The sequence below is a fragment of the Urocampus carinirostris genome, chromosome 8 (genome assembly GCF_059441175.1).
Source record: "Urocampus carinirostris isolate Australia breed hairy pipefish chromosome 8, RoL_Ucar_1.0, whole genome shotgun sequence".
Taxonomy (NCBI): domain Eukaryota; kingdom Metazoa; phylum Chordata; class Actinopteri; order Syngnathiformes; family Syngnathidae; genus Urocampus; species Urocampus carinirostris.
In genome coordinates this window covers 39,787,306-39,802,595 of record NC_142356.1, presented here as the reverse complement: position 1 = coordinate 39,802,595, position 15,290 = coordinate 39,787,306, and the positions used below count along the sequence as shown (strand labels likewise).

General features: G+C 39.7%; 1 protein-coding gene across 1 annotated transcript in view; it reads left to right on the top strand.

The window, feature by feature from the left end:
• Positions 1–15,290, top strand: part of LOC148361874 (receptor-type tyrosine-protein phosphatase delta-like) — a 401,326-nt gene that overhangs the window by 143,248 nt on the left and 242,788 nt on the right. Inside the window, exon 5 of the mRNA XM_088342686.1 lies at positions 2,140–2,175. The gene's annotated coding sequence lies outside the window, so the exon portion shown is untranslated. The remainder of the gene's footprint in view (positions 1–2,139; positions 2,176–15,290) is intronic.

Here is a 15,290-nt window from a genome sequence, read left to right as displayed (position 1 = left end):
CATGTGATGAAGACCATGGAGCGGCTGCTGCTGCACCACCTGAGGCTACAGGTCCGTCACGCCATCGACCCACTGCAATTTGCTTACCAGGAGAAGGTGGGAGTGGAGGATGCTATATTATACATGTTACACCGATCCCTCTCTCACCTGGATAGGGCGAAGGGGGCTGTGAGGATTACATTTTTGGACTTCTCTAGTGCCTTCAATACCATACAGCCTCTGCTACTGAGTAGGAAATTGACAGAGATGGGAGTTAGCTCACACCTTGTAGAATGGATTACTGACTACCTGACAGGCAGACCGCAGTATGTGAAACAGGGGGGCTGTACATCGGACACTGTGGTTAGCAGCACAGGATCTCCGCAGGGGACCGTTCTCTCTCCGTTCCTATTCATTCTATATACATCGGACTTTAAGTACAACTCTGAGTCCTGCCATGTGCAAAAGTTTGCCGATGACACTGCGATCGTGGGATGTATCAGAAACGGGCAGGAGGAGGAGTACAGGAAATTGATTCAGGACTTTGTCCGATGGAGCGACGCAAACCACCTGCACCTAAACACCACCAAGACCAGAGAGATGGTGGTGGACTTCAGGAGAACCAGAACTCACCCGGTTCCTGTAACCATCAAGGGAGAATGTGTAGAATTTGTCCAGACCTACAAATACCTGGGTGTGCAGCTGGACAACAAACTGGACTGGACTGCCAACACAGAAGCTCTATGTAGGAAAGGGCAAAGCCGACTTTACTTCCTCAGAAGGCTGGCCTCCTTCAACATCTGCAAAAAGCTCCTGAAAATATTCTATGAGACAGTAGTGGCAAGCGCCCTCTTCTATGCGGCAGCGTGTTGGGGAGGCAGCGTCAAGAAGAAGGATGCCTCTCGTCTCAATAAACTGGCTAGGAAAGCGAGCTCTGTTGTGGGCAAAGAGCTGGACAGCCTAACAACAGCAGCTGAGAGACAGGCACTGAAAAAGCTGAGGTCAATCATGGACAATCCATCGCATCCGCTTCACAGCATTATCTCCGGACAGAAGAGCAGTTTCAGTGACAGACTGCTGTCACTGTCTTGTACTACGGACAGACTGAAGAGTTCTTTTCTTCCTCATGCCATGAGGCTCTTTAACTCCACCCGGCAGAGTAAAGGCCCACATTAAACCACACCACCTACATTGGATCTTACTGCATTATGTGTTCTGTGTAGCACTATTTAGTTAATCTATATAACATGCTAAAGTGGGCATTTGCACGTCACACTGGGTATTCGTATATTGTTTTCTTTTGGCTTTATTATTGTATTGTTCTCAGCTCAGGGATGCTGCTGGAAATGTGAATTTCCCTTAGGGGATGAATAAAGTATCTATCTATCTATCTATCTATCTATTAGATGAGCACGATAATTTCCCCCAAAACTCTACAACATTTTACTAAAAAATAATAATCATTTTTCTGTTATTTTTTTCCCCCCATTTTCCCAAAATATTTTTATAGTATGAAGCTGCAATAACTATAAAAAACTCTAATTAAAATAGGGGAAGGAAACAGTTTTTGTACATATTAGTTTTGTATGGAGTTGCAATATGGTAAAAAGAAAATACTACAAAATAGGGTGGAAAACCCACTTAGAAATATTTAAATTATCTGGCAAAATAACCCAAACATTGCTTTGGAATTTTTACATTTTATTACTTATAATTTTTTAGAATGGATATGTTTTAATTTATTACCTAATTAATTAATGTATATGTTTGATTTTGTATTAATTTATTTATTTATTTATTCTTTGGCGGCAATTATTATATATTTTAGTGAGTTTGTCACAAAAACCTTTTCCTCACGAAAGATTATTTTCCTTTTCACAAACGTTAATAATAGTATTTCTTGGTCTTGTAGTTGCAACATGGTCCATTTCAGCAAAGCATTTCTAATTTTGGTCTTGACCATTAAAAAAAAAAAAAGAAGTTTGCAAAACCCAACGATTGTGGAAAAATTGATCGTCCCAATTTGGCACCCGGGGTGTTTGTCGGCCCCCACTTCATTTATCTTCATCAAGCTGACAAGCTTATCAAGCAAACGAGCGGTATGGATGTTGATAGATGGAGTTTGCAGAAACTTTACGCCCTCTTTCTTTTCTGTTACAGCTCCTTCTTCTAAACCGCGACGAGCCATGACCTAAGGTAACGTCACGCGTGAGCGTTTATGCCAAACTCGCCGTTGATTGTGTAATGGCTCTCGTGGATGGCTTGCCGCATCTGTGTGTGGGGTTGCTATGGTAACAGTGCATATTAGTGCTGGGGGGGAGGTCTGAGTGGAATATGAGGGGTACACTGGGTGTGGAGAGGGGGTGGAATTGAAAGGAAGTGCCTGCAGCCACTGTCTGTGTGCTTATCTCATAGCTATTTTGGGCAGGAAACTTCACTTACAGTACATAAATCACACACACACACACATTTTTTCTCCGTATGTCTGCCTGGCAGACCAGCAAGTGACATCACAAGTGGGTTGTGTTTGGTCTCACTTCCATGGCCAGCTTGAACCAAGATGCGATGACACGTCATATATGGAAAATGAGACGCTTCATGTCAAGTGAGGTCATTTTTTTCGCAGCGAGAGTCGTTGCAGTTTTTGCCAACATATTGCATCTTCAGGCGGGGAAGGAGTACTCTGTTGTGGCTTGATGCAAATGGAGTTACAGTTTATAGTAAAACTGTTAAGCTTTAATAAAGACTGATCTTGTCATTTTTAATGAATGCAGGCCAGTCTACAATTACTACCTTGTAAATATTTCCTATTGTTGTGGAATTTTCCTCGGCATTTCAGTTGGTTAGGATCAGGCTGCACGACTAACCGAAATCTAATCGACATTGCGATGTGACGTAGTGCGATTGTGTAATTTCATAACAGTGCGTTTTTTCAAGGATTTATTAATGGCACCCCTAACAAAGCTCCCCAGAAGAGGGCGCTGTTTATTGAAATTTAACATTCATAATGTAAAATTCACCTAACATTTCAATCCAAGACGGTTTTGGTCTCTTAGGAAAGACAACACTCTGAAGTTTTGTCCCCAACTGAAATAATCACGGGCAGCACGACAGGGCAGTGGTTAGCGCATGTGCGGCACAGTTCTGAGGTCATGAGATCGAACCGTCCTGTGTGGAGTATGCATGTTCTCCCGGTGCTCGCGTGAGTTTCCTGAGGCCACTCCGGTTTCATCCCACATTCTAAAAGCATGCACAAACATTATTGAAACTAAGGCCAGTCTCTAAGCACTACATTGTAAATATATGTTTTCGTCTTTGTCCTGATAATCATTTATCTTTTTTTATCTCTTCAAAGTCTTTATTACGTGTTAACCCTTGAGTGCCTTGTCTAATATCATTGCATACAATGTTTACCACGTTGTTATCAATGACAATTCAATTCAAGAAGTATGAAGAAAAAAATAAGAAAATACAGTACATAGTATATATATATATATATATATATATATATATATATATATATATATATATATATATATATATATATATATATATATATATATATATATATATATACCACAGCCATATCCCCCTAGTGGGAGGTGGCTAGAGTCATTTCTGACTCTTTTTGAGAGATTGATTCAGAGGAGGGGATTCCCAGCCCCCTCGCTCAACCCAATTGAAGTGTTGGGAATCATTATGTGACCAACCCCCCCAATTTCAACCCCTAATGCTGAATGCCAAGCAGGGAGGCAACGGGTACCAATGTTTAAGTCTTAGGTATGACTCGGCCGATGCTTGAACCACAACCTCCCAGTCTTGGGGCGGGCGCCATACCCCCAAGGCCACCGAGCTGGTTGCAGTATATAGTAAAACAGGAAAATGATAAAGTTACTGAATCATGATTTTTTTTTGCACTAGTCCAAACTTATTTTTCTCTTTTACTTATTATTTTTCTTTTTTTTTCCATGGACAGATATTGTATAGTAAGAAATATAATTTGAAAAATAAGGCATTTTTCAGTGTCCATATGTGTAGTATTGGTAAAGGAGTAGAAAATATATTTCAAAATTTCACATTATTATTGGAATGAAACACAAAAACAATCTTGTGAAAGATTCATCCAGTAATCAAAAGTGTAAACCACATGTTTAATATCCTTTATTCGTTAATCAGTGGAGTTTAAATCAACAAAAAAACTGACACGCCTTTTTTTCGTTATGTTTTTATTAGCTGCCCTGACTTGAACCTTTCATTTCGCTTGACATTTTAAAAGAAGCCTTGAGTGGTTGCGGCATATGTTCATCTTAGCAAATGCACACACTCTCACACGCCAACAACACAATAGAGTTTCGACCACAAACAAGACAAGAAGTGTCCAAACGTCTTATTTTGAGGGCCACACACGCAAAAAAAAGATACAAGAGCCACCTTGATTTCTTTGTGTGTTAAAAAACAAACACAAAACCAACAAATAACCATTCTATAAAGATAATTTGAAACCAAAAATGCTTTATTGTATGGAAAAAAAATATTTTTAGGAGCAAGTACACTTTTTAGAACAGGTGTACATCTACATACAAATTTGATTTGTTCCACAATGGTGCTTGTAGATTGAATCACTCGTATAACGACACAATTTTCCTGATATGGAATAGAATAGAATAGAATAGAATAGAATAGAATAGAATAGAATAAACCTTTATTGTCATTGTTACAAAATGGGTTGAACATATGAAATTATTAAAAACTTTTGGCCCATTACTGACCTCCCAAAAAGCTCAAAGTTGTCAAGAACCGGAACAAGATCAGGACCCAAATGCGGGATATTTCTCACACAAGCCTTTTATTTTACGGGAAATGGGGAGTCATGCACGTTAGGCATCAATCTGGCGTAGAATGAAAGGAAGCTAGAGGCCGACGAGATCGATACCAATTGCCCAAGCAGAGATCAGACAGATGAGGTTGATACCAGACAGGTATTGATATCAAAACAGGATATCAAAACTAAACAGGATAAACTAGACGGGAACCGAACTGGAAACCAATATTAAACAGGATAAAATAAATGGTAACAATACCAGACTGGAAATACCAACAGGAAACATGATCGAGTCAAAACCCAAGTCTTGCGGGGCAGAGGCTCGTTGACCCACTGACAAAGGAAGAGTGAGAGCACTGAGCTTAAATAGACGGAAAGAAAATCCGTCAACGAGTCGCAGCTGGGGCCACACGGGCGGGGCCAACTGGGTGCCATGGCAACCGTGACAAAAGCGAAGTCCAAATAGCTATAAAACATCTTTCTTGGCACTCAAAAAACATTTGAATATTTATTAAATATAAAAAATACAGTAATAAGATGGATAAGGTCATATTAAAAAAATAAAATGAGAGTTCACTAAGAGGGAGTCGCGCTACGGAAGGTATGTACGTTGGGTGGAGGTGCGGCATTATGGGGGAGGATGTGGTGATATTATTTGATATTATTGCCCGCACAGTACTCCGGAGATGCGTAAATGTTGTGAAACCTTCTTGTATCCCATTCCTACGTTAAACCTTTCCATGATTTTATCCCGGATGTGCCTGGTGTATTATTTGGTCTTTATAATGCTGTCTGTTTTCTGTTACAGAACAGGTGCATTTAAACATAATACACAATGTCATTGTTAGTCAATTAGGTTGACACTGGATCATTCAGAAGTATTAAAAAAACTTCTGGAGTTGGTTGGCTGAGCTGAGAGAACAGGGGCCAATATTTTTCTAACACCTACTTTTCAGTATTTTTAGTTTATGTCATGTAAAATGTTAAAAATATTTGGTTCCACCTCATAATTGATTCTCACATGTTGTGGATTTTTAGAAAATATTTTCAAATTTTGAGTTTGAAGCCTGAAATGCGGCCAATACTTTTGCAAGGCATTGTTGTTAAGTTTGTCGGCTAGCTGGGCCAAATCGGGAAATGGTACCCTTGCGAGGTCGGTGCAGGTCCACCAGAATTCTAACCAAGGCCGAAAAAGACGTTAACCTCCCCATTCCCAGTGTCTTTTTCAACTTTCTTTCCTTGTCCTTTCCCATTCCTGTGAGGTGATGCAGGGAGGAGGAGTGTGTACCTTATCGCTTCATTAGTCCGTAGATTTCTGGGTCACTCGTAGCCTTGTTCCCACTGTCTCCTATGCTGTAATTACCCTCACATGAGTCACAGCACATAATTAGGATGCCCCCCCACACCCTCTCTGCAAGCTATGCACGGGCCACACACACACAATCGCATCAATGTTGGTTTTAGCAAGTAGTACAATCGTAATAAGATTACGATGGATGAAGTTCACTATTGTCCTTAATCGTCAAGTACACGGCTTTGGATTTTCTTTTAATTAATCGTGCCGCTTCTCAATCAAGGTTAGGGACATTCTATTTAAATATGTGGTATTAATAACCGATTGATCCGTCGATTGCCGTATATTTTGTACTACAGTATAAGTCTCCCTGGAGTATAAGTTGCAAAAATGCATAATTAAGAAGGAAAAAACATGAATAAGTCACACTCGAGTTTAAGTTGCATTTTAGAAATTCCAACACCAAAATATGCATGTCATCTTGAATTGCAATTAAAATTAACATGTGAAGTGATATACAGTACCGGTAATACAAATTTAGACTCAATGATATAATAATGTGTTAAGAATTTCACATAGAAGTCTCACCGGAGTATAACAATGGAAAAAAATGCGACTGATCGTCCGGAAAATACAGTACTTTTTCAATGAGTTGGATGCAATTGAAATGTTTAGAATCCTCTCTCTGTATTGTAAAATTGTATTGTATCTCCACAACAGGGGTCACCAACCTTTTTGAAGCAAAGAGTTACTTTTTGGCTACTGATTTTCGCAAAAAGCTACCCCTTTGACACGCGTTTCTAAAATAAAATGCCATTACTATGTTAAAACTATGTAATAATATTAGAGCAAATTTCCCAACAAAATCCCAATAATCCATGATATATTTTTAGAACCTGTATTTGGGCAGGTCTGGTGGTTTTAGTGGGATACCTGGTGCTCATAGTACCACTTTGGCGACCCCCTGTTTTACATCATATTATTGCAAAACCATGACATTACATGATATTTACGACTCGGTTAACAGAAATACAGTGCCTTGCAAATGTATAGCATTTTGTCATATTGCCACATTTAAGGGTAAAAAACTAAAAACAATTTTCAAAAATCAAGAACATATGTGGGTTACAATCGTGAAATGGAACCAAAATATTTCCACAATATACATATATACACATATATATATATATATATATATATATATATATATATATATATATATATATATATATATATATATATATATATATATATATATATATATATATATATATATATATATATATATATATATATATATATATATATAATCCTCAAAATATTACAACATGTACCCATCTCTTGGAGCACTATGTGAGCAATAATATAAAAATGGAGAGAACATAAAACCACTGCAAACCTACCAAGACTTGGCCCTCTCTCTAAACATTCAGCCCAAACAAGGAGAAAACTAATCAGAGAAGCAACTAAGAGTTCATTATAAAATTGGATTACCTGCAGGCATACACAGCTGAGGTGGGTCAGTCCATGCATAAGACAACTATTAGTCGTACTCTGCATAATTCTGCCTTTTATAGAAGTGGCAAGAAGAAAGCCCTTTCTTAAAAACTAGCGTAATAAGGCCCGTTTGGCGTTTCCAAAAGCCACATGGGAGACACAATAACATGTGGAACAAGGTGCTAGGGTCAGATGAGACCAAAATTGAACTTTTTGAGCTGAATGCCTGAATGCAAATATTTGGTGTAAGAGATACACTGCCTGAACACCATCTCCACGGTCAAGCATTTTTTCTTCAGCAAAACAGAGAAGATTGTTAGAGTTTGTGGGAAGATGGATAAGGCCAAATTCAGAGCAATTCTGGCAGAATCTTGTTTGGGAGTCTGTAATAGACTTGAGAATGGGGCTCAGATTCACCTCCCAACAGGACAATGACCTTAAACATAAAGCAAAATCTAAAATGAAATGGTTTAAAACTCATAAGACAAAGGTGTTAGAATGGCCAAGCCAAAGTCCAGATCTCAATCTTACAGACCACTAGTGGAAAGACCTGGAAAACAAATGATCATCATGGAACTGGAGCTGTTTTGTACGGAATAATGTACAAAAAGAATTGTGGCTGTGATCGCAGTAAAAGGAAGTTATACAACGTATTAACTCAAAAGAGGAGAATATTTTTGTTTTGTTTTTGACTTTTCAATTTTGTATGTGTAACAAATATCAAAAATGTTGAATGTATTTGGTTTCATTACACAATTATGTCTCAAATGTTGTTCATTCTTAGAAAATATTTTAATATTCTTATCTATAGGTTTGAGGCCTGAAATATGGCAATATGTACGAAATATCCTGGGAGCAAATACTTTTTCAAGGAACTGCATTTCCAGGCCGATCCTTTGGAGACGTGGGCGGTGTTTGTGGCTCCTCTTTCATTCCATGATCAAATCACAAAATATTAAAATCACTTTTTAAATGTTTGCACTCGTTACTGCCAACATTGGTGCAATACCTCACTTGTAAAATGAACATAGTGACTTTTGACAAAGGGTGTCCTATCAAAAACAGAGATCTGCGTTTGGCCATAAAAGAAAGATGCCGTTCGACAAATTCTATCTTGTCATCGTTTCTCAAGGCGATAAATAATAAATACTTTCCCGCAGTGGTACATAAAAGCGACTTCTCTTTTTGTTTTCATCATCTCTCGTCTCTCCGAAGCGCTCAATTTAAGCTGGATTTATTCGACTGACAGTTAATGGAAATATTGACCACGCGTTGCCAAGATTCTCCGGCCGGGGCCTTGTGTCGAAAGCTATCCAGTGAAATCTTAAATTCCAAAATACTGAAACGCACACGCGCACATGGATTAGGGCTGGGATTATACAGAAGCATCCCATGGCTGCAAATCAGGGCGAGACAGATCAGTGTCATTCCTCATAAACATAAAGACTGGACAAGTAATGAAGATGTACATTAGGACAGGTTATTTTGCTGACTCCATCACATTGAAAAAGAGGAAAGCAAAAAAGAAAAAAAAAAGAGAGAGAGATAGAGGGAGAGAGAGAGAGATAGAGAGAGAGAGAGAGAGAGAGAGAGACAGAGAGAGAGAGAGAGAGAGAAAATAAGATTTAAATAATAAGAAACAAATATCATCTATGCATTTTTTGTAAATTGTTGGCAGTCCAAAAATTTGTTTTTCTTTGACAAAAGATGAACCTCACCAAGAGCGAGCTGACTTGATTGGCCGCCAACTTGCTGCCAAGGCAACTCATATTGTCATATGTTTCATATTACTCAATGTCAGTTGCACTTGCAGTGACAAAACCTCAGAGTTTAACCTTTCAAAAGAGACCAAAACCGTCCACATTCTCCAAACAGTTCAAGAATATCTTTGGGTACGTCCTGGAATGAGATTTTAGGCTAAATTTACCGGAATGTTAAGGGCTTAATGGTAGTCAGCAGTAAAGGGTTCAGTGCATGCCTTGTACCTGGATTTGGCGACAACAAGTGGACATATATGGGGCGGCATTAGCTCAGGAGATAGAGCGCTCGTCTTGGGATCAAGAAATCACAAATTTGAATCCGAGCTCCTCCGTGTTACATGTCAATGTGTCCTTGGGTAAGACACTGAACCCCTAATGCTCCAATAAGCAGGTTGGCAGGCTTGCATGGCTGCACGACCGCTATTGGTGTGTGAGTGTGTGTGAATGGGTAAAATGTGAAGCTCTTTGTAAAGCACTTTGGGAAGTGTTCATTGACTTGAAAAGCGCTAGCTATATAAATGCAGATCATTACATTTCATAATTAAAACTGTAAGTCATTGTGGCTCATTTTTCTCTTATACTTCTCTCATCATAATCATAGTCTTGCGTGCCACAGAAACTGATTTGGCGGGCCACGAGTTTGACACATGTGCATTTGACACACTGTTCTGAATGAAGTTGCATAATCAGGTTTTGTGTTCCGGTCACTTTAATTAGCACTTTGAAATGTTAATAACCAAGTCAGTTGTCATGGAATCGTGTTGTTATTATATCCTAGGCGGCGCTCTTCAATCCTGCACCTAGAGTTCTTTTCGGCGGAGAGGCTTTGATTCGGCTTTTAAAAATCCGGTCGCGTAGCACTCCGTCATGGCTTGGTCTGCGGAGGGCCACCAAACATCTGTCATCTGCACGGAACTCACAGGAGGTCTCAAGCTCCCCATGAGCTCGTCTTTTCTACCGCTGTCAAATAAAATCACTCTCTTTTTTTTCACTGTGAGTGTTTTTTTCATGGCTTCATGGTCGGATCCCTTACCCTTATTTTTGCGTGTTGAAATACAAGGCTTGCAATTTTCCAATCACTCCCACGGATACTGCAGTGGTCTTTAATAACATATAATTTCCTATCATAGGTTGATGACGAGAATGTATCACGGGGACATGTGAAAATGTGTAGATTAGCGAATCAATTTGTCTGTAGATTAGAGCCGAAAAGACATTCCACACGGTAACGAATGCTGCAACTAATGACAATTTTGATGGTCGACTAGTCTATTGAAATAATTAGCCAAATAATTGGACAATTTGATTTTTTTTTTTTTAGAATGAAGTTTATTTCATTATGCGTCAAATAAAAGTTAACACAAGAAAAATGGGTACACTTTTATTGAACATACTGCAAATTTGTACAAAACAGGTAAAAATGCACCTAAACCAATAAGGCACTGAGCTTGGTTAGTAGAGACATAAATCCATTAAGCGCAGGTCAATAAGTAACCAAGTAAGTCAAGTCAAGTCAAGTCATTTTTATTTTTATAGCCCTTAATCACAAATAGTCTCAAAGGGCTTCACAAGTTATTACATATAAGAATTTTAGGTTATTCATATGCCATAGAGTAGAAGTGAGTTTTAAGCTTAGACTTAAACATGTCCACTAAGGCAGCAGATTGGATCTCAGGGGGAAGAGCATTCCACAACACCGGTGCCCGGATGGAGAACGCTCTCGAACCAGCGGAACACTTCTTGGCTCTTGGGATCACCAGGAGACCGGCGCTCTCAGAACGAAGGCTTCGGGCCGTGACATAGGGGGAAATCAGATCTGAAAGATATGAGGGGGAAAGTCCATGTATGATTTTGTATCGTAATAGGAGAACCTTAAAATTGCATCTTAGGCTAACAGGGAGCCGATGCAGGTTAGCCAAAATTGGGGTGATGTGATCGTACTTTTTTGTCCTATTTAAAAGCCTCGCTGCAGCATTTTGTACCAGCTGAAGACTCTTGAGTCTGGTCATCGGAAGACCGGAAAGTAGTCCATTACAGTAATCGAGACGGGAGGTAACAAACGCGTGAATTATGATTTCCGCATCCGACTGAGAAGGTATAGGACGAATTTTAGCAATGTTACGAAGATGGAAGAAAGCGGTTCTAGTAATTTTCTTCACATGTGTTTGAAAGGACAGATCGGGGTCAAATATGACACCTACATTTTCAAGTGAGTCGCTCTGTGTGATGTGACAATTGTCGATGTTCACAGCAGTTTTAGAGCATAAGTCACGGGACTTAGATGGACCGATAACTAACATTTCAGTCTTTTCAGAGTTAAGACGCAGGAAATTGAGTGACATCCACTCTTTTATCTCGGTGAGGCAGGCCTCCAAATTTCCACAGTTTAGTGTGGCAGATTCCTCTATCGGGAGATATAGTTGAGTGTTATCCGCGTAGCAATGGAAACTGATATTATACTTGCGAATAATATCACCTAGTGGAAGCATATACATGCTGAAGAGAAGGGGGCCAAGCACTGAACCCTGCGGAACACCACAGGTAACACTAAAGGGCTCAGATGTCAATCCGCCATATTTAACGCAGTGTGTCCTGAGAGGTAGGATCTGAACCATAAGAGGACGTTTCCTGAGAGACCAATCCATTTTTCCAACCGTTCTGGCAAGATATTATGGTCCACTGTGTCAAATGCAGCACTAAGGTCCAGCAGTAGCAAAAGTGATGATGCGCCAGAGTCCATTGCCCGTAGGAGATCATTGGTTACCTTAATCAGAGCTGTCTCAGTAGAGTGGTTAGCCCTGAATCCTGATTGCATTGATTCAAAGAGATTGTTCTCGGACATGAAATCATTCAACTGCTGTGCCATTACTTTTTCAAGTCTTTTAGAAAGAAACGTTAGGTTTGACACAGGTCTATAATTACATAAGTTTTCTGGATCATGGTTGGGTCGTTTCAGTGTGGGTTTAATGACGGCGGACTTAAAAGCCGCTGGAACTACACTTGAGGAGAGAGATATGTTTAAAATATTTAGAACTGAATGTGCAAGAACGCCAAAGAGACCTTTAATAAGTGAACCTGGAAGTGGGTCGAACTGGCAAGTCGTCGGTTTGGCCGTATTCACCATCTGTTTAAGATTTTCGAGTGACAGTTCACTAAAACGGGACAAAATACCTAGACAGCCACCATGTCGTGCATCTAGAGATTTGAGTGCTTTAGTATGTGTTGAATTAATACTGTCTTTAGCGATTTCTTCCTGTATGCTTTGGATCTTCTTAGTAAAGAAGACCATTATGTCGTGGGCAGAATGAGTGGAGCTATCTGGGATAGTCTGTTGCCTTGTAAGCGATGCTACAGTGTCAAAGTAAACATGTTTATCACTATAAAGCAGCCGTCCTCAAATAGTGGGGTTAGGGGGGTGTTAATATGTCACGGGTGGCACGAGTGCATTTCACTTTCGGGAACTTTATTTTTTTTAATCTTTTCCAGAATAAAATGCAATTCCACAGCTAATATACCAGTGGATGGTAGTTTTCTCAGTGGCAGGGTGCTTTGTTTACAATCAGCCTCCATGCAGTCCATTAAGCAAAAAGTATAAGCATTGGTTTATGAAGTGGAGACAAAAAGTGTAGCAGGCTCTGAGGTGACATTAAGAAAAAAACACTTAAGAAGGATGCGAAGACAGGCTAAGAGAGACGGGGTAAAGAGATACAAAAAAAATGTCCTTCTGTAGCACTTGACTGCGATGTTGGAGGGAGACGAGCAAAGAACGGTGTGCTTGCTACGTTAAAAATGTTGGCAGGAGACAGCACGAAGCTTGATAAAGTAAGCTTTCACTTAAAGACATTACATCCCAATCACGCTGATAAGGCACTTGAGTTTTTCTCTAGCGAAAATGTGTCGAAAGGCGTAGTTTTAACATGAACGGCGTTGACGTGTTCCCATCAATATCGAGCAAGCTTTGTTTTGTCCCAGCCATTTGTGTATGTTTATCTTACCACTCAAAACAGAGACCCTATTGCACTTTGTTGAAAAAACATGCTGGCAAAAATAGTCGACAAAGGAATTCATAGACCACTATTTCAATTCTCGATTTTTTTCGTTGTAGCCCTACCATAGATACGCATAAAACAATAGAGATGTTTTTTGTTTCGTTTACTTCCCTAACACCACCTCTTTTACCCCAGAGGACAAAGATTTAGCTGTAGAAAATTTCAATAAAAGAAAAAATATTTCTTGTAATTTGAATTGCCTTGCAGGAAAGAGGTCTAAATATAATGGAAGTTAGAGATCTTGTTGTTGATAGAAATGAGTGGAGAGGAGTTGTGAAAGGATAGTGGGATGTTGGATGCGTTCTAAGGGATGGGCAGGGCACCCGTATGATGCGGCAGGGGTAAACCAGTGAAAGCTGTCAGACCGTGCTTTTGAACAGAAGAGTGTGTTGTGTCACCCTGACCCGATGACATGGCCGCTTTTTTGTGTCCCGTTTCATCTGGAGGGACGAAAGCATGATCAACTTGGGTGCCGAGGTGCTTAAGCTGTTTGGGTGTTTGGGCATTTGGGTTGGCCATGGTCCCAAAAATGTTGTGTGTGTTTTTTGCTACTTTTTCCCTTTTTTTTTAAAAATTTTTTATTATTGTATGTGTTTGTCTTGCTGTCGGTCACCCCTCTCGATGGATATGACGAGGGTAGATGAATAGATAGATAGATAGATAGTAATTTGAATTACTGTATGTAACAAGGAATTAAGAAGAATAATTTACTTTTATTGTCATTCTTTGTAACCATGTACACAGAACGAAATGTCGATACACCTGACCCGTACAGTTAAACTGTGGCGAGCCGATGCACAACTGTGTTTTGAGTCATTAGGTGACCAAACCCCCCAATTCCAACCCTTAATGCCGAGCGCCAAGCAGGGAGACAATGAGTACAAATGTTGTAAGTCTTAGGTATGACTCGGCCGAGGCTTGAGCCAGCGACCTCCCAGTCTCGGAGCGGGCGCCCTACCATCTAGGCTACCGAGCTGGTAAATGAAATGAAATTGTCCACTGTTCTAAAAATAAGGCCTTAATTGGCATTAAAATGTCATAAATCAGATTTTCGAAAGGCTCGACAATGTGAACACAATAATAAGATTTCTACTTGTTTTAACAAAAAGATTTTGTAAATGTATATTTATCTTTTTAATAATTCAGCAATTTACTTTCGTAATAACATGGTGTGACCACAATAACGGAACACAAAACAGTGATGTGGTTTCAGTCGGGCCTATCAGAGCCGACGCATCTCTCAGTTGAATGGTGAAATGAAATGAAATGAAAATAAATTAAATGAAATGATCTGCATTTATGTAGCACTTTTCAAGTCCAGACTTCCCAAAGCGCTTTACAATGTGCTTCACATTTCCCAATAGCGGCCGTGCAGCTATGTAAAGCGCTAACCTGCTTATTGGGGGCATTAAGGGTTCAGTGTCTTACCCAAGGACACTTCAGTATGTAACACGGAGGAGCCAGGATTCGAACTGTGATCTCTTGATCCCAAGACGAGCGTTCTACCTCCTGAGCCACTGCTGCCCCAAGTAAAAACTTTTTGCGGCCATGCAGCCATGTAAGGCGCTAACCTGCCATTTGGGGGCATTAGGGGTTCAGTGTCTTACCCAAGGACACTTCAACATGAAACACAGAGGAGCCGGGATTCGAACTGCAATCTCTTGATCCCAAGACGAGCGCTCTACTGGAGCCACTGCAGTTAAATTATTGAAAAACATTACACAACTATGCTAGTTATGTGGCAAAGAAGATGATTTCTCTCTGTAAAGAAAAAGAAGATGCAGGTAATCTGGGTAGACGAATAATTACAGTTGTTTTCAGCATAGAAGAAGAAAACATTTTTCACTTTAGAAAAAGAAGACTGAATTTTTGACACAGAACTTACATAA